Raw genomic sequence first — 20,498 nt, 5'->3', positions numbered from 1 at the left:
CTCTTCAAAGTAAAAACCTAAAACACTCAAATAAATGAATAAACACGGTAGGTTGTTAGAATGGTACATTCGACTATGACGTTCATAGTCGACTAGGGGGTATAGTCGACTATAGTTGAATCAGCGACTATTGCAGGTCACCCCTACTGATTAGTATCCAAGCTTAAATAATGATGGATTTAAAAAAGGTTAGACATTTAATGTTTTGCGAGTTGAGAGAGAGAGAGAGAGTAAGCAGTTCACTGAGTTCAGACAGAACAGTCAGCTGTGGATAGTTTAGGTGGGCGATATACCAGCAGTAGAATTAAGGTAGACAGGCCAGACACCTTTAGAGCCATATATTCAAAAGCAGAAACTTCATGTAGTTTGATGTGCCAATCCGCCAATTATTTGTGGCGTGACTGTGAAATAGTATGAGCTAATATGATAGGACACACCCCAATTGTCTTAGCTTACCATAGGTGTGTATGACTGCTATTCAAAGAAAAGCTGTGTGGACCAATAGAAAAGATGAATTCTAAGAAAGGTAAGCGAGTCAAAAACAAACCTTTGAGGAAGCACCAGAAGGTTCAAGAAAGTCTTGTTACACTTATGAAAGTAAAGGATGCATTTTTTGAAAGAGTAGGTGAGCAAGCAAATAAAGCTTGCTCACCTAAACTTTACAGTAAATAAAACATTTCTCCCCCTCTTCATGTTGTCCGCTCTGCTCTGCAGCTGCTTGGCAAGAGAGTCATAAACGCCACCCACAACTTGATCTTCAAAAATCAGGCTGGCCATTCTCCTCTGACCTCTGGCATCAACAAGGCATTTGCGCCCACAGAACCGCCACTCACTGGATATTTTCTCTTTTTCGGACCATTCTCTGTAAACCCTAGAGATGGTTGTCCGTGAAAATCCCAGTAGATCAGCAGTTTCTGAAATATTCAGACCAGCCTATCTGGCACCAACAACCATGCCACGTTCAAAGTCACTTAAATCACCTTTCTTCCCTATTCTGATGCTAGGTTTGAACTACAGCAGATCGTCTTGGCCATGTCTACATGACTAAATGCATTGAGTTGCTACCATGCGATTGGCTGAGTCGACATTTGCAGAGGCGGTCTTTGCATAGAGGCGTGGCTAGGCAACTGCCTTGGGCCCCTCCCACTGCAGCCCACTGTAGGGCCCCCCTGATTAGCTGACTTATTTCTCGCATATTAATGTTGATGGGCCCCCTAGCTAAATTCGCCTTGAGCCCCCAAATTGCTAAGTCCGCCACTGGACATTTGCATTAATGGGCAGTTGGAGAGGTATACCTAATAAAGTGGCCAGTGAATGTATAATAACGGCTATATTAAGGCAATTAAGTTTTAAGTCTACAGCCCTGGCCTAAATCCTTGTCAGGGCCCCCAAGGCACCCTTTTAATACAACAGGTTAACAAAGTTGTGTAAAGTATGCACATTAGAATACGAGTATTTTAGTCACATCTGTGCAGACACAATACTGGAACAGCACAGTAAAGCCAGCTGCAAAGCCAACTAACTGATTTAATGAATAGCACCATGTAAACCACAAAAATATAACCAACTGGCAACCTATATTGTTTTTGCAGCAAATTAAAAAGTTTATATAATTTTAAGTTATAGAAAGACTGCATACACTTATCTGGTTCAAGCACAATTCAGGCTAGGAATTCTCACTTTGTAATAGCCAAATGTTATAGTGCACAAGACTCAACATGCAGCATATTGTTGAAAATGTTATATGTGTGGCAGTAGCTTCCACACCGTGAGCTCTAGAGTGGTGGGTCAGCACACAGCAGATAGCTGCTTGTGCTTCTGCAGACACCAGGACTAAAACTGCTGTTTCGTGTCTTTTTTTGTTGTTGAGGTTGGATCCATGTTAGATGAGGGTGATGACCTGGAATATCAACTGCCAAAACATCACCGCTGTGCCTGTCATCTCCTGAACTTGGTCTCTACAGCTGATGCTTTAGAAGCAAATGCAGATGCAACCTACAAGAAAGTATCTCTCTCTGGAAATTCTAAATGACTCTGGAATAAAAGCAGTGGATCCACCATGGCTGCTGAGACCATCCTAGGTCAATGCAAGCTCCAGCTCCTAAGGCCAAATGATACGAGATAGAACTCACCGTTCTTGGCTGTGGAGAGGATTATGCGTATCATAAGGGAACAAGGAGAAGGAGCTATTAGATCTGTCTGTGCTGCATTAAAGTTTCCAATGTATACACACTTGTAATACTTTTACCAATTTTACATATGTTTTACATGTAATAATATTTTAGCTTAATTGCAGTGGGCCTTTCCAAAAATCTTTCTTTTGCAGTTGCAGGTTTACAACTGCTGAACTGCCATTTCTTGCTGAGTATTCAAAGACCATGTGTCCAGTTGCCAAGGCCATCAATGTTCTTCAGGCAGAGACCAATGTCCATATGGGGTAGCTGTTATCTACAATTACCCTTCTCAAGGTTAAGCTTGACAATCTTCATCTTTCTTCTAAGTTCTGTGGACCCTTGTTGGAAGCTCTTCAAGGAGGACTTTCAGTACATCTGCATCTGGATTATACGGCACATCTTCCTCAACAAACAAATGCCATTGGGGCTTACCTCGGGCCCAGGGACCACAAAGCTCTGAAAAAGCTTTTAAATTATTACTGAGTTCTAACGCACATCTAATGAGACTTATTGTCACATATTCGGGTCGTAAATCTAAATAATGTAGAGACCTCATCTAAGCAGACCAAGCAGGCTGCTGTCATATAGAGGCTGGAGTGCAGCAATTCTGCCATCTGCTGGACAAAGAATGCATATACCAGTCACATTACCATGGCAACCTTCAACCAATTATATGTGGCTTATGATATAGCTCTATATTTAGAATCTGCCACACATTAGGAAACCAGAATCATATTTCTTCTGATCAAGAATTTCTGCAACTATGAAAAACATGGTGAAATGTCTAATTTTGTTTATTTTTCTTTATGCCATTAAGTAAAATGACCTTTACTACTCACAACCCTTTTTACACTGCATTAATTTCAGTCCTAATTCAGTACACCTGATTCATAATCTGGTCCTTTATCTGATCAGGTGTACTGAATTATCTGGTCCTATACTTCATCAGATCAGGTGGAATTATCTGGTCCCATACTTTATCTGGTCAGGTGTACTGAATTATCTGGTCCTTTACTTTATCTGATCAGATGTACTGAATTATCTGGTTCTATACTTCATCAGATCAGGTGTCCTGAATTATCTGGTCCTTTACTTCATCAGATCAGGTGTCCTGAATTATCTGGTCCTTTACTTCATCAGATCATGTGTCCTGAATTATGTGGTCCTTTACTTTATCTGGTCAGGTGTACTGAATTATTTGGTCCTTTACTTCATCTTATCAGGTGTCCTGAATTATCTGGTCCTTTACTTCATCAGATCAGGTGTCCTGAATTATGTGGTCCTTTACTTTATCTGGTCAGGTGTCTTGAATTGTCTGGTCCTTTACTTCATCAGATCAGGTGTCCTGAATTATGTGGTCATTTACTTTATCTGGTCAGGTGTACTGAATTATCTGGTCCTTTACTTCATCTTATCAGGTGTCCTGAATTATCTGGTCCTTTACTTTATCTGGTCAGGTGTCCTGAATTATCTGGTCCATTACTTTATCTGGTCAGATGTCCTGAATTATCTGGTCCTTTACTTTATTTGGTCAGGTGTCCTGAATTATCTGGTCCTTTACTTCATCAGATCAGGTGTACTGAATTATCTGGTCCTTTACTTTATCTGGTCCTTTACTTTATCTGGTCAGGTGTACTGAATTATCTGGTCCTTTACTTTATCTGGTCAGGTGTACTGAATTATCTGGTCCTTTACTTTATCTGGTCAGGTGTCCTGAATTATCTGGTCATTTACTTTATCTGGTCAGGTGTCCTGAATTATCTGGTCAGGTGTCCTGAATTATCTGGTCCTTTACTTTATCTGATCAGGTGTACTGAATTATCTGGTCATTTACTGTATCTGGTCAGGTGTACTGAATTATCTGGTCCTTTATCTGGTCAGGTGTCCTGAATTATCTGGTCCTTTACTTTATCTGGTCAGGTGTACTGAATTATCTGGTCCTTTACATTATCTGGTCAGGTGTACTGAATTATCTGGTCCTTTACTTTATCTGGTCAGGTGTACTGAATTATCTGGTCCTTTACTTTATCTGGTTGTCAGCATGTAATAGGAAATATGCACCAAAATATTCAGTTCATGCCTATTGTAGATCATTAACATTTGGAATGGGCAGTACCAAGTGGTCCAATCACAATCCATGTCCTGCTTTATGCTGTAGATGGACCTTCCATCAGGGCAGTGTTTCAACATCAAGGCAGGAGATAGACATTTACCTGTGAAAGTGCACGCACAAATACAGAAAATAATATTAACCAACAATATCATGTCATATGTTCACGATCTAATCAAATCCTGATGGACAAAATTAATCATCTCCTTACATTATTTCCTGTCCAAATATTGTTTCACTCAGAAGTCTGTTATGTTGCAGAGTATGTTTCATGCTGTCTTTCACAATAGTTGTCAGGCAGTGCACTGGTTAATTAACATGGGCTTGAATACCATTTCTTATCATTTCAGCAACATAAATGTTTTCGTGTTATGTAACATTAGCTTGTCAGTATTGATAACTAATGGCTAAATTGTGCGTGATTATTGGTCAGCGATTCACAATTTATCTGATTTCATTATGACTCAAACATGGTTGGTACAGAGTGCAAAAAGGACTGCTAAATAAATCCATCAAGTATACAAATATCAAACTCACATTAGCTGGAGTACCGAGATGCATGCGCATAGGAACACGGACAATGACAACGTCTACCGCATCAGTCAGTGTAACCACGCACAAATTAGTCGTTAGTTATCAAGCGGACAGTCCAATGATGCAGTCAGACCCACTGTTGCTTTCCACATGTGCGTTACAGCAGGAAGAACACCAAAGCAGAAAATCACAGAGTTATGAGACCGGGAAAGACAAAGGATCATAACTTCTCGTTAAGAAGTCCAACCAGTTTCCTTGCCCTCAGTTGAAGAGATGATATAACTGACGGTGAACGGGTACATAAGAGCGCTTCACTACCTACTACCATCTGTACTGCTCTGCTGACGAATGCAAATTGATGTTTTGTAACATTCTTGCCAACACTTGGCCCGAGGATGGACATGCTGTTATGAATATTAAACCAATAAACACCCCAGTCTGCGCAGTAACTGGCCAGGAGCAATGGAGCGTAATGTCTTTTAAATTATTTCTATCTGGGGTGATGTTCCGTGTGCGCATATCCCTCAATACAGCCCTGAAGAGCAACTGCGCCTGATGGCTTACAGTAGACACAGCGGGCAAACACTTAGTGTGTTTGGAGGCTTTATGGTTCGTTCAGTATTCAGCCTTTGCAGATTGGGCCATGCGCTGTAGTCCACGTGGACTAAGCACTTAAGAAAATAAATAGAATTGAGTTTTCACATCACAGCGTGAAAGGCGAGCGCTGGTTTTAAGTTAGAAACAGACCAATTTAAAACCAGTTGAAAACATGCGAAATTGATTACTAATTAATTACCATACACGTCCTAGTACGTCAACATGGTAGATCAACATTTTGTACATGCGACGCTTCACATCGATGTATATTCAACAAAGTTCATAGTACTTGTTTGGCATTCAGGATGGCAATATTAAATGTCAACAGTAGGTGGCAGCACATCAATATCAACAAATTTAGTCCCTGATTATTTTTATTTTCTAAGAGCAATTCAGTGGGGACTCTGCTGAAATGACAGTAGGGCTAAAATCAAAAAGCCCGCATTGGCAATACAACAAGCTTCTTATGTAAACCCATTTTGAGCAGACGGTTCTGTTTGTTCTGTGTCTCAGTGTCAAAGAAACGGGTCACCCTGGGTTCGCCTAAGAGGGAGTCGATTGTTTTGTCTTAGACAAGTTTGATACCTAATCCAAGACACCCCACGAGCGGCACTTTTGCATTTTTCTTTATCTAACATCACTGATTAAACTTGCTGGATAATCACCAAAACTTTAATCAGCTTTGTTGATGAGGAATTATTTATATTGTGCCATAGTGTAAACATTAAAAGTTTTTCCTGCTTTAAACGCATCAGCTAATAATCGTTGAGTTGAATCGTATTTATCAAAGCAGTGAATCAACACTGCTCTTTTTTCCTACAATGATTTAAGTAAATGAGAATATACTGAATAATACGACATATTGCTCGCAATATATCAGAGTAATAGCGCGTGTAACATACCAAATAAACTTGCCGAACTGTGTCAAGAAACGACAGCAACGCGAACGAAAGAATAAGACGTCTATCTGTCTTACAGACCCAGCTTATGTCGTCAAATGAGTCGCCTACACACTGCCTCTGCTAAGCAGTGAAACAATAAGGCGTTATGTGCGGACCTGCGCTCACGCCTGGTGCACACGCACGAGTACGGAGCCGGTCGGCGCGCCACGCCACGCGCTCCTCCATCAGCGCGTACAGCTGCAGTACAACAGGCTGACGCATGCGCACTGCAGCCTCGCGTCAACTCGCCGAGCGCTGCTTGTCGAACCTCCTGGCGGGCAGCGGCAGAGCCGAGCGGCGAACCGAGGACTCGTCGGGTCCCGTTTCTCATCGAATACCAAAAAAAAGACGTCTTCATCGGGTCGTCCGGTGCCGGTTCGTGGTCGAGGCGTATTCCGACACACTGGGTGTAAGGTACGCATTAATAGGCTTTGGTGTGTGGGAGAAAGCGCGGAGCAAAGCGATGTGGGTTGAGTCGGTGGTTTGTCTACTCCCCGGCCTGTTGCAACGCGCCTGACTCGGTACCGTGATGAGTAAATATCAGCGATGTTAAGTGATGTTAAGTGATGTTAAGTGTCTTACTGTCAGAGACGCGCTTCGTGGGCATTACGCGCGTCTCCAACTGCGTGCGTGCGTCTCACTGTCTCCACTCGCGGACCTGAAGTCTACATGGTTTAGTTGGACTCCATCCACGCACTGATGTTGACAAACATCAACATTCCTCCGACTGTAAGTGGCTGGTGTGAGGACTAGTTAAACGTCTGCCCAGTCGTTTCATGCGACTTTAATCCCGTGCTGAGGAAGGGAACTGTGACGGTTATGAACTTACGATGCTGAGGCGAGATTCGTGCGAGTGTTTTTTTCAGTCTCATCATCCTACAAACTAGATCATAGAAATAGTAGCACAACAGTGCTGCACGTGGGCTCGATATGGTCCTTTTTTTTAAGCTGTGTGAAACGATGTCTCTTGGAGAAGATGTTATATTTAAATTCATGCACTGTAAAAAACAAACAAACAAAAAAGCAGCCGTTTCTTTTCTTTTTGTTTCTGTATTGTAATGTGTATTATGTGATTGCCGTACAATGTACATATAACTTTTAGAGCTCAGTTTCATCCTGCCAGATGGGTTACGTCAAACTAAAGAAGGGCTAAAGTTTTCAAGCGGTAGACCCTGCTGCCCTGGTTTACTAATGACAATAACTATTGTTGATAATGTTTTCTAACATATCAGTTCCTCACAGAGTCAATGGAAAAATTATATGTTAATTATAGTGACCACTTTATGTGTGAGGAATGTGACAGAGCTACTCGCTGCTCTGAAGCACTCATGTCTTCTCGGGTAGTCGTTAAGCTCTCAGAGGTTAGGGATGTTAGAGGTGGTCTAAAATCAGGGAGCTTGCCACTGTATTTGACCCAAGATGGGGTTTGTGTGTAACCAGTGAACTGTGCCTGGGCCAGGCCAGGGCTGGATTTGGCACGCATGTCCTTTGCCCGTGGGGGGGGGGGGGGGGGGTCAGTCCAGACGAAGCTCTTTGCAGCACCATTTCATATTACTAAATGGCGCACATGATTATCCAGCAGTCCTGTTTGTATTTGCTGGCAAACCCACCGTGATGGGCGTGGCCGACACCTCCCGTTCTCACCATTTAACAGTTGGCAAATCCCACTAGCAAGATGTAAGCTACAGAGTTTGTTGGGTTTTTTTTTCATGAAAATGCATTTAAAGATGGCAAAGGTGATAAATGTGGACTCTGGGCTTTAGAGAGGATCCGCTTACAGAAGGTGACTATGTAGCCACAGTGAGACGTGGCTGCATAAGGCTGGGAGAACTGTGTGCTCTCGCATTTCCCAGAACCCTCTGGAGTTCTGTTGGGAGGAAGATGTCTGAGACATCATTGTTTCAACATGGTAAAGGCGTGAAATGTAACATGATGTCTACGTAGAGTTTGGCCTTTTGATAATTGATCAGCGGGTCGTGATAAATGTCGGTGCACAGCTGTTCCTTGCTGTCTTTTATGCTCCGCGCAGGCATAATTAGGCATGCGAGTGTGTGCACATGGAAATGTGTGTGAGCTTGTGTGAGCTTTCGAGTGTGTGTCTGCGTGCACGTGCGTGTGCTTGTGAGTGCATGCGTGTGTGCTTGCGAATTTCTGCGTATGTATGTGAGTTTGAAAGTGTGTGTGTGTGCTTGTGAGTGTGTGTGTGTGTTTGTGCATGCATCCAGGTGAGTGTGTCTGAGATTTGACAGCGTGTGCACGTGCGTGCGCTTGCGGGCGTGGTGCATGCGTGTGAGAGTGTGTGCATGCAAGCATGTTTCAGTGTGTGTGTGTGTGTGTGTGTGTGTGTGTTCCTGCTGCTTCCTCACTGCCCCTGTCCATTTTCATTTGCGCTGTAATGACTCCATTGGTCTAGCTCTGATGTAGTGCAGCAGAGTGTGTTACAGTGGTGTGGAGATGCTCGGGCCTGTTGCCGTGCCCTCTGCTCTGGTCTTACCCGAGCATCGGTGATGCCAGCCCGCTGTTGGCCGGGACCTTTTCTCCCTCTACTCGATGCTGTGGTTTTCTTTGAAAGGTAACGCAGTGCGAGAGAATGTCCGACACTCGCTGACGCTCACCCGCTTACGTTTCTGTCCATCTGGTTGTTTATTCTCTCCTTCACGCAAAGCACTTTCGCTGATGTTCTTCTTCATAGCACATTGTTTAAACCCGGTTTTGACTGGGACAGGGACTGGCGCCGATCCCGTCTGACCCCCGATCCCGTCTGGCCCCCGATCCCGTCTGACCCCCGATCCCGTCTGACCCCCGATCCCGTCTGGCTTTGCATTCGAGGCGTCACGGAGGACTCTGGCTCCGGAGATGTGGTGGAAGCGAGCTGTCCCACGGGTGAGAGCGGTTGCTGTTCGTGCCACGATAGCGCAGACCGAAGACTGTGGAAGTCTGAGTGGACAGACGGGACGGGGCTGGTCGCATTGTGACAGCCTGGGCTCTTAGGCGTTCAACGGGGCCAGATCTGAGTCTGATGTTTTAGCCCTTCTGAGTAATGTGTGTGCTGACGCTAGTCTAAAGAAAAAATCCTGCATCATCTTTTGAAATATTCTGTGTGTCGCAGAGTGATTGTGTGTGTGTGTATGTGTGTGTGTGTCGGAGAGTGATTGTGTGTGTGTGTGTGTGTGTGTGTGTGTGTGTGATTGTGCGTGTGTACATTCGTGCCTACGCACAGCAAGGGGTCAAACATGGAGCCTTGCAAGAAACACTGCTGGCATTTGGATGGCATTTTTTGATGACTATTGATGGATGTAGTGGTCTTCCCTCTTTGCACTTAAAGCCCACTGAGTGTGTGGGTGTGTGTGCATGGCTGTTAGTGAGGTGATTAGATGGAGGCTCATGGTTAGCATGCTCTGGGTTGTTCTTGAAGAAACCTGCTTGTGTTTCAATCTCCAAGGCGGCAGAAGCTGAAACCTGGTATATTCTTCAGGATGTGGTTAGATAAATCAGCGCACTGAAGTTATGTTTAACTGATTATTATCATACTGCAGTGTAGTAATATGTACCCTTACTCAAAAAGCAGTCACAAGGTTAACATCTAGTTTGTGCTCACATCTCTCTCCCAGTGCTGTATCCTCCATCTCTCTCCCAGTGCTGTATCCTCCATCTCTCTCCCAGTGCTGTTCCCTCCATCTCTCTCCCAGTGCTGTATCCTCCATCTCTCTCCCAGTGCTGTTCCCTCCATCTCTCTCCCAGTGCTGTTCCCTCCATCTCTCTCCCAGTGCTGTATCCTCCATCTCTCTCCCAGTGCTGTATCCTCCATCTCTCTCCCAGTGCTGTATCCTCCATCTCTCTCCCAGTGCTGTATCCTCCATCTCTCTCCCAGTGCTGTATCCTCCATCTCTCTCCCAGTGCTGTATCCTCCATCTCTCTCCCAGTGCTGTTCCCTCCATCTCTATCCCAGTGCTGTTCCCTCCATCTCTCTCCCAGTGCTGTTCCCTCCATCTCTCTCCCAGTGCTGTTCCCTCCATCTCTCTCCCAGTGCTGTATCCTCCATCTCTCTCCCAGTGCTGTTCCCTCCATCTCTCTCCCAGTGCTGTATCCTCCATCTCTCTCCCAGTGCTGTATCCTCCATCTCTCTCCCAATGCTGTTCCCTGCAATGTTACACCACCCACCCCTCAACCCCCAACCCCGGGGAAACAGATTCATTTTAATGATCACGGCAGTCGTCTGACGTTTAAATTGCAAGTGTGATTTGGAATGATTTGGGTGCTTTGTTTGGGTTTTCCCCCACAGAACAGTCAGACTAATTGAAGTTCATTTGCATTGCCTGTGTCATCATCTAATTAACAAAGTGACAACTGAAATTTCCTAACTGTAAAAATACTTTAGCCTTTTCCATCTGTCGGTTTCGTCATTTCCGTGTGTCTTTCTGCCTGGATTTGGTCTTGTCCGTGATCTGGTACGCCGTACAGATTCTCATATGTGTTGTATTCTGTCAGAAACCCAGCTTCAGATGTGAGGAAAAACATCCATAACAATAGTGGCCATCTGCCATGGTTTCTATCAGAAAGGGTTTGTGTTGCTACAGTGCCAATGTCCCTATAGACACATTCTGGTGTCATATCTGCTCAACCACATGATACAAACATATCAGCCGATCGACTTAATTAGCTCAAAGCATTTAAATGATCACTTTAAGCATTGCACTACACTTTAAAATTTTAAATCATATTACTTTTCATTTTTCTTTTGCACTTGCAGGTTTTTTTTTTAGTTAATTTCTATTTTTATAATTCCAAGGTGTTTATCCTTCACTCTGAATTGCTCGTGTGTATAAGATATGTCATATAAATGAACTTGCCTTGCCTTCGTTTGCATATTAATTACCCACTGATTGAAGTCAGGCGCATGCTAGCAGGATAAAGACACAGTGGTGCATTGCCTGGGTTCCTGAGGGCCAAGGCAGAGAGTGTTTGCTGTTACGAGATGAAATCATCATTGTATCTCGTCCCATCGTGACATGAATATTCATGTTATTTCAATACTTTCTGCAGTATGTACTGCGCACATCACAGCTCTGCTGACTACCTTATCTCCGTATTAAGTATAAAATCCTTCTTCTGACTTTCACCGCTCGACGTGGTCTTCCTTCTGTCTGTCTCTCTGAGCTCAATTATCCTGTCCCTCCAGCACCATTTTCTGTTTATGTTTTCAAAGGTTTGTTATGAATGAACGGTGCACATTTCTGTGTTCTGTACTAGGAACAGAATGAAGAAATCTAATAACAACAAAACATAATGAGCTAATGTGTGGTCAGCTGTATCAGCGAATTAGTGTTTCGGTAGCGGTAACATATCATCATTATCATCCTCATCATCATATATCGCCCACCGCTACATTTGAGTCCAATATATTCTTCACGTAAAACTTTTTACGTCACGAGAAACTATATTAGGAGATTCATATGCCTCCCCTTATAGGTTTTACTTTATGTAATTTCTGATCATTCGTTAGTGAGGCTTTGAAAGCAGGTGTCGCATCTGACCAAATGAAGCCTTTAATGAAAGATTAATTAATTAAATAACCATTATGAAGATGAGTGGAAGTGAGGCATGCACACGTATCCTGTGCAGGGTCTATATTAACTGCCCCAGACGGAGCACCTGTGCCTCCAGTGTCCTCCCAGGCCCGGTGATGCCAGCCTGAGGTCCACATTCCTGCCTCCTCTCGTGTATCCCGTCTGTCAGAAGCACAGGGCATCACGTCCTGGAGGACGCACACTCTTCAGAGGCCATTTCTTCTAGCATCGTCAATCTGGAAAACCCTCTGTAAAAACATCTTGAACATGAAGAGTTTCATCTATTTCTGGGTCATTCGCTTACATTTCCACTAGAATGTAACCAGAAAAAGTATTCTGATATGTTGTGGTATTTTCCATATACAGATACTTACCACGACCACAACGGACATGACCTTACAGTGCAGGCAGGTCATATGACATATGTTGTGTTGACTGCAGTACATTATGTCACAAGTGTATATATAGGCACTAACACACACACACACACACTGTATGTAATGCATAAATGTGTGATTCATATATGTATTGTGTTCTCATGCTGGTAGTACTGCTCGCTTCTATACGTCAGCAGCCATTAAAGTTGCAGTTTTAGTCATGCTGCCTTCATGTGGAATGTTTTTAACAGTAACCCCTCAGAGGTTAAGCAATAACAGGAGTGTATAGAGGGACATTTGGTGAGGATAATACATAATTGTTATGAAGTTACAGACAGAGATGATTAGCACTTTGTATTAAAAGCATATACAATATCTTATGAATAAACTACATGGTGTCACAGCAGTTTTTTTTATTAAGCAAGTGTGTGGGACAGGGATATACAGATGGTTTTGTACAACCTTTTCTTAAAATTAATTAAAACCACATTGTGTCCATTTCAGATAATTTATTCTTGGATAAAAAATATATATATAATTTGGGGTAAAATGTGGTACTGGGTCATATGGTCTTGTGTAGATGTTTGGGTCAGAGCTGGGTGTTTCTCCAGAGTTTCTGTAACATGCACTGCAACACCTTGGACTGTTTACCAGCGTGTACCAAACAGCGTAAGGCAGAGTCATTAAATGCATTTCCAACTGACAAACAGGTGAAGGTCCAGGCCTGTATGGCCTTGTTTTTGAAATTAAAAAGAAAAACCTTTGAAAAATCCAGTGCGCCCTCTCACAGACATGTTTACGAAGAAGCCCATTTGAGTCAGTACTTCCTTAAATGAAACAAAACAGCCCTTCAGGGTGACTTTCCGACCAGCGAGATAACACATTTTGACAGATTTGGTGAGTTACAACCAGGAAGGCCTCTGTCTCTATAATGGAAAGAACCCAATTATTCAGAATCCAATTTCTGCCAACACTTCCCTGGCAGTTGAGATGAATATGGGAAAACATGAGTAGAATAAATCACCGTGTGAGAAAACGGTTGAACAGCTTTGGTTGTGGAGGAATAGTGATTGATATCTGTCATGTTGCAAAACTCGTTTGTCAGAGTTACTGACCGTCCAGTATGATTCTCACATCCTATGGCTCTGGGGTTTCCCTCCAGGTGTAGTATTCGATCTTTACTGTTCGTTAGTCTCACTTCAATATTTTTCATTGTCACATCTAGCCCCGCCCCCACCTGTCATGTCTGTGTTGTTTATGTAGCCATGTGCTATGTGTCAGTCTCTTTCCTTCCTTGTGTTTTGTATCCCCGCCCCTTGTTCAGGTGTTCCTTGTTTTGTTAGGTGTATTGAAACCCCTTGTTTCATCAAGCCTGTGATGTTCATTGTTTCTACCACTGTCCTATGGTCCATGTTTGTGAGTGGTCCAAAGCTTTGTCAGTGTTGTCTTTGTTGTATTATGTCTGAGCCTTAGTTAAGTGTTAGAAAATGTCTTTGTTTAATTCTCTGTCTGATCTGACCCTGGACTGTCTACATGACTATGGATTTGGTTTTGCCCTTTATTAAATCTCCTCCTCTCAGAATATGTGTCCGCCTCATCGCTCCACAGTGCCCAAGGCATTACACCACCCATACTTGTTAAGAAAACAGGAAGAGATTTTCTCTTGCACATTTTTTTTAACTGATGGTTGTGTGTGTGTGTGTGTGTGTGAGAGAGAGAGAGAGAGAGAGAGAGAGAGAGAGAGAGAGAGAGAGAGAGAGAGAGAGCGGGGCTGACTGACGTTTCAAGGAGCTTCAGGAACTGGTGTGTGATTGCTGAGAGTGACTGACGGACGATATAATTAGGCTTGAGTGGGAACACCTGCGATCGACAAGATTGCCGCCATTTGGTAAAATGTCAACAATGCGTCACTTTTTATAAATCCGCTGAAAGTCTTTCTCCAGGGGGAAAGACGCTCCGCTTCTGGATGGGAAGAACCTGAAGGACCCTAATGTAGTTTGATGTCGGATTTGGTGGGCTGGAAATTCCACCTCTCCCGCCCCGTGCCTTATCTCTGTGACGTTGTACGCGGCCAAAGGTCTACCGGATCTAGCTGTGGTGCGTTTGTGTGTGTGTGTGTGTGTGTGTGTGTGTGTGTGTGTGTGTGTGTGTGTGTGAAAAGAGCCCACTCTCTGAGCGTGTCTGTCTGAAGAACCTGCTGTGTACTGGCCATCACAGCAGTATGGCTGCAGAGTGGCGTGGCAATTTGAGAGCAATTTTGAAGATGTCCCCAAATGTCTTTTGAAGCTCAGATGCTGTGTGCTGACAGAGGGGGCCGGGCCTGCAGGGACCGTCCCGCCAACACTGGAGCTGAAGGAGTAATGAAATGGTTGGGGGTTTTACCCCAATTCCTAAACCACCAGAGATGGTATATACTTACACACATGCACATACAGAATCCAATGACTTTGAGGCTGTTTAGGTCTGTGTGTGTATGTGTGTGTGTGTGTGTGTGTGTGTGTGTGTGTGTGTGTGTGCCTTGCCCATTAAGAGAGCTGCATGTATTTCCTGAGATTGTGTACCGTGTTCATTAATAAAGCTTAGTGTGTGTGTGTGTGTGTGTGTGCGCGTGTGAGTGTGTGTGGAGGCTGATAAAGCCCTGTGTTTCTCCCCTGGGGAGGTAAGCTGGTGTTGACTGCAGTGCTGTCTGACGCACGTCCCCACGGAGTTTAGCTCCCCTGCCTGTCGTAGCTCCTCTCTTGGGGAGGTCTGGGTAAAACGGGCGGTCCCCACTCAGTGAGGCCCTGCTGGGATCCGAAGCAGTGTGACCAACAGGGGGCAGCCAACAGCATTATTCACACCAGGCAACTATATGACAAAGCATTGTGGAAATAGGTCATTAAGGACATCATATTTCTCTACTTTGAATGTTGGAGCCTTTTTGAATGTTTGGTTCAAGATCTTAACGTTAAGTGTATCCCGCGTGTTTTGTACGCTGTTTTTGGTTGAGTTTGTATTTCTTTTTAGTCTGTTCGAAAAGTGGCCAGCCACAAGACAGGAAGAGAACACAGAGAGGGTTCAGTGAATGGGTCATCAAGACATCTGGATAGATGAAAGGCTGGAACATCAATGCAATATTACTAGCCCCTCTGTGACAGAGTGTGTGTGTGTGTGTGTGTGTTTCATTGTGTCAATGAGTCTATGCATGTGTGTATACGTATGTATCCGTCTGCCTTTGTGTCATGATTGTGTGTGTTTTGGGAGTGTGTTTGTCTTTTGTTGCGTGTGTGTGTGTGTGTGTGTGTGTGTGTGTGTGTGTGTGTGTGTGTGTGTGTACAGCAGGTCTGTTGAGAGTGTTCAGGTTGGCCTTGCAGGTCTGGCTCAGAAGGATTTCCCTGGCACATGCTAGCTCAAGTCTGCCAACTGGCTCAGTGTTTGTGTGTGTGTGTGTGTGTGTGTGTGTGTGTGTGTGTGTGTGTGTGTGTGCGCGCGCCCTTAGTGGCCGTTCACTGTACTGTTCTCTGCGGAGAGACTTCTCTATGGACGCTGGTCTGATTGGAATGGAACATGCCACTCCCCGTGGGACTGTGTGATTGGCTGGGGGAGAGAGACGTGATTGGATGCTTGCTGGGTGGGAGTGGGCCTGCTGGACTGCAGAGAAGGACTGATATACACTGACCAACACACTACGCCTCACTCTCTTCTGGAAAAGTGTGCCATTAAAGACCCAGTCAGAAACTGACACATATGTCCTCCAAAAACATCAAACAACAACGCCTACGTCCGTGGGCTTTAGCCCAGAGATGTGAAGTGCCTTGGTTCGCCCGTTTCTTGTTTAGACCTTTACAGCAGAAAGCTACCCACACCACTGTGGAAAGCCGGACAGCTTTTACTCGACTTTTCTCACTAATAATGCAGGGTAAAAAAAAGTTTCATTTCATTTTTATTTGCTCACGACTTTTTTAGCAGACGTTTTTACGCAGCTTTGCAGAGAACATTGCCCAGACCTTTAATGAGGGAGCCAAGAATGACCAGCTTGGAGAAAAGCAAACATGAGAGATGATCCATGAGGAAAACCTAAGAAACCACCATTACCACTAGGGTTGTGAAAGTCGGGTCGTGGTCTTAACCTTCTAACCCCCGACCCCTATCCAAAAGTCCTCCTTACTAAGGTTAGGGTTAGCCCATCCTACCAACTGAAAGATCTAGTTTTGGAGTACAGCTTCACACTACCATCTAAACACATCACTATGTGCATTACCAGTATAAACATTACAAGTACGCATTGGCAGTATATCTTGTTTTTTTTGTCATTTTGTTCTACCCACATAATTTTTAATGGAAGTAGTAATACAGGTCAGTGAGGACTGTTTGAACCAAAGCGTTCGTACAAGCAGCTCGAGGCAGGATAACGATCCTCCCACTCTTACAGTCCAAGGGTGACCGTTAAAAGTGGCAGCCATCGCCGCCTCCCCCCTCCCCCCCCGCTCGTCCTGCGTCCCCTGGGCGGATGGAGGGATCAGCCAAACGCCGCTGTGATTTCTAGACACCTGTTCCAGTTCGGAGGCGCGTGCAGAGATGACAGCGTATCTGTTTTTTCTTCTGTTTCTCCTTTTTTCTCGTTCTCTTAAGACATCTTTTTGCCTCAGCGTCTCCCGAGTTTTATGCTAAATATATCATTTAACATCTCATTATCATTTATGTATTCTAGTTTTTTGTATTTTTATTGTGTTTGATGTCTCCACTCTGTTGATTTTTAGTGTCCTTTGCCTGTTTTACTTATTAATCCTTTGTATATTTTTTAAATACATTATCATAATTTTTATACATAATTCCATCCATGATTTTTTATTTTTGTTTCACCTTTCATTGATTTTTAATTGAGTAGATAAATTAATGATTGAACAATGTAACACTTATTTAGTGCCTTTCTCTGAACCCAAATACACTACAGTCAATACACAGCTTTTACATCCAGTCACGTGCAGCATACTGTCAATCTGAAACCACTGCCTCCTGGGGGACTGAATCAGGGACAGGGGACAACACCCAGGACAGGAGAAGGGACACCACCCAGGACAGAGTGCCCTCCTTCACTGGGCACGCAGGCATGTAGTCATTCATGCAGTTTTTTAGGTTTGCCAGATTTTACCATCCCTCCATGTGTTGGACTGTGGGTTTCATTTTATTAGATTTTAATATTTTAACCTTGTTTTTCTCCTGTAAGAACATTTTACATTTCATTTTTGGACTTTGAGCTGTACATCTTTTTATTATTATTATTATTATTATTATTATTATTATTATTATTATTACATCTCCCCCCCCCCCACTCTCTCTCTCTCTCTCTCTCTCTCTCTCTCTCTCTCTCTCTCTCTCTCTCTCTCTCTCTATCTGGACCTAATTTCCTTTTCTGGCAGTAGTAAAAACACACCATTCGTCACATGCAGCCCTTAATAAGCTTACAGGCAGGAGGAGGGTCTGTGTGAGGGTGAGCCTCGGGGCCGTGGACCAGAGCACGCCAGCAGGGGGCAGTGCTGAGTGCTCGCCTCTCCAGCTACAGCACAGATATGCAATAAACCCGTTGCGGATCCATGGGCCTCCGCTCAGCACCCTCATTAGTTCTGTCTGGCAGGCCGGCTTATCGAATACCTATTCCAGATGCCGAGGTCTGTCACCACACTTGCCCCAATCCCGGTCACCACTAATGAAGGTATCCAGTTGGTCCAGGGTGGGTAATACAGCCTGAAAATGATATTGCGGTATGTTCAGATAGCCGATCTTTGGGAGTCTTCTGTTTGTGCGACTAGTGTGGGAGGGAGGGGTCTCTGAAACGGTGTTGTGTGACTGATGTGAGAGGGAGGGGTCTCTGAAACGGTGTTGTGTTACTGATGTGAGGGAGGGAGGAGTCTCTGAAACGATGTTGTGTGACTGATGTGAGGGAGGGAGGAGTCTCTGAAACGATGTTGTGTGACTGATGTGAGGGAGGGAGGGGTCTCTGAAACGATGTTGTGTGACTGATGTGAGAGGGAGGGGTCTCTGAAACGATGTTGTGTGACTGATGTGAGAGGGAGGAGTCTCTGAAACGATGTTGTGTGACTGATGTGAGAGGGAGGGGTCTCTGAAACGATATTGTGTGACTGATGTGAGGGAGGGAGGAGTCTCTGAAACGATGTTGTGTGACTGATGTGAGAGGGAGGGGTCTCTGAAACGATATTGTGTGACTGATGTGAGGGAGGGAGGAGTCTCTGAAACGGTGTTGTGTGATGTGAGGGAGGGAGGGGTCTCTGAAATGGTGTTGTGTTACTGATGTGAGAGGGAGGAGTCTCTGAAACGGTGTTGTGTTACTGATGTGAGGGAGGGAGGAGTCTCTGAAATGGTGTTGTGTGATGTGAGGGAGGGAGGAGTCTCTGAAACGGTGTTGTGTGATGTGAGGGAGGGAGGGGTCTTTGAAACGGTGTTGTGTGACTGATGTGAGGGAGGGAGGAGTCTCTGAAACGGTGTTGTGTGATGTGAGGGAGGGAGGAGTCTCTGAAATGGTGTTGTGTTACTGATGTGAGAGGGAGGGGTCTCTGAAATGGTGTTGTGTTACTGATGTGAGGGAGGGAGGAGTCTCTGAAACGGTGTTGTGTGATGTGAGGGAGGGAGGAGTCTCTGAAACGGTGTTGTGTTACTGATGTGAGAGGGAGGAGTCTCTGAAACGGTGTTGTGTTACTGATGTGAGGGAGGGAGGAGTCTCTGAAACGGTGTTGTGCTACTGATGTGAGAGGGAGGGGTCTCTGAAACGGTGTTGTGTGATGTGAGGGAGGGAGGAGTCTCTGAAACTGTGTTGTGTGACTGATGTGAGGGAGGGAGGAGTCTCTGAAACGGTGTTGTGTTACTGATGTGAGGGAGGGAGGAGTCTCTGAAACTGTGTCTATGAAAGAAAGTTTATGAAAGTGAAGGTGGATCACATCCTTTCAGGAAGGTTTTCTAGTATTTTTGTATTGCAAAGCAAAGGTAATAATGTTTCTTAGATTTTTTTGTGTGCATATTGATAGAACCATATTCTCCAATTAGACACAGGGCTTAATTCCGCTTCAGCTTTAAAAGGCAACCCAGAAGGCAAAACTCCCCGTGTATTCTCTGCCTGAATAAAACGTAAATAATAAATAAATAATAAAATGCTTAATTCGACCTTGACCTTGCCAGAGATGGCGGTCTGACCTTACCTTTATCCCATAATCCTCCAGCATTTGTGGCCAGCTGTGCTTAATTAAAGCATCCAGCGAGATGTTTGTTGCTGCGGCGACCATCTCCATGGAAGGGGACTGTGTTTGGGATTAAGCAGGCGGAGAAGGGTGGAGCGTTGTGCTAGCGCTGACGTTGCTGGACAGAGGCGTGCCACATCGTATCCTCGTGTTCATCTTAACTTGGATTAGTGAGCGCCTCTGGATCTAGAGGTTTGATACACGTTCTTCAGACAACACAGACCTACCCATCTCGAGCTACAGTGCACACTTTACAATGCTGTCAGACCCGTGTTGTGAACGATTGTGATTAGGGCCTAAATTGCCCTAATATGTATAATTGTCCTGAATGTCCTGATAACCATCACTTAAATAGTCTCTGAGGCAAGAGTCTGTGTTCCGGCCTGTGTCTTCAGTAACTTAGTTTCAACACTTCTGGCTGAGTTAAACAACCAGGAAAGGTTGGACTAAGAGGAGGAGTACGACCTCTTGCCTACCCAGTTATGATGAAGGATCACCCCCCTGCCCTGGGCCCTCTCACTCCCCCCCCCCCCCCCCCCCCCCCCCCCCCGCTATTGCTCTATCTCCACAGTCCACTATTACTGACCATCAAGAATTCACACATGTATATAAATACACACAAAGATTACAATTAGTCATTTATCATTCCCATCACTTTGTTTATGTATCTCTCTAATTATTGTATCTCATCGGCCAGTCTCAAGGTTTCTTCCTCATGCTCTTAGGGAGTTTTTCCTCGCCACTGTCACTTGCTCACTGGGGGCTTGGACACTTGTAAAGCTGTTTTGTGACAACAACTGTTGTAAAAATTGCTGTATAAATACATTTTGATTGATTTCTGATTATTGATTATTAGGAATTAGGCAGCTTGAAGAATATACACATTTCTTATTTTTGTCTTTCATCTGAGCATAATTTAAGGCTTATAGAACATTTTTACTTATTGTACGTTGCCATACTAAGCATTCT

At 44.3% G+C, this 20,498-nt stretch overlaps 1 protein-coding gene across 1 annotated transcript in view; it reads left to right on the top strand.

Moving 5' to 3' along the window:
• The first annotated feature begins 6,600 nt into the window (after nucleotides 1–6,600).
• Nucleotides 6,601–20,498, top strand: part of fut8b (fucosyltransferase 8b (alpha (1,6) fucosyltransferase)) — an 84,022-nt gene continuing 70,124 nt past the window's right edge. The window contains 1 exon segment of the mRNA XM_077017692.1: nucleotides 6,601–6,770. The gene's annotated coding sequence lies outside the window, so the exon portion shown is untranslated.

This window comes from Brachyhypopomus gauderio, chromosome 9, assembly GCF_052324685.1.
Source record: "Brachyhypopomus gauderio isolate BG-103 chromosome 9, BGAUD_0.2, whole genome shotgun sequence".
NCBI lineage: Eukaryota > Metazoa > Chordata > Actinopteri > Gymnotiformes > Hypopomidae > Brachyhypopomus > Brachyhypopomus gauderio.
The sequence above is the reverse complement of the archived record's forward strand: the minus strand, read 5'-3'. Positions and strand labels throughout refer to the sequence as shown.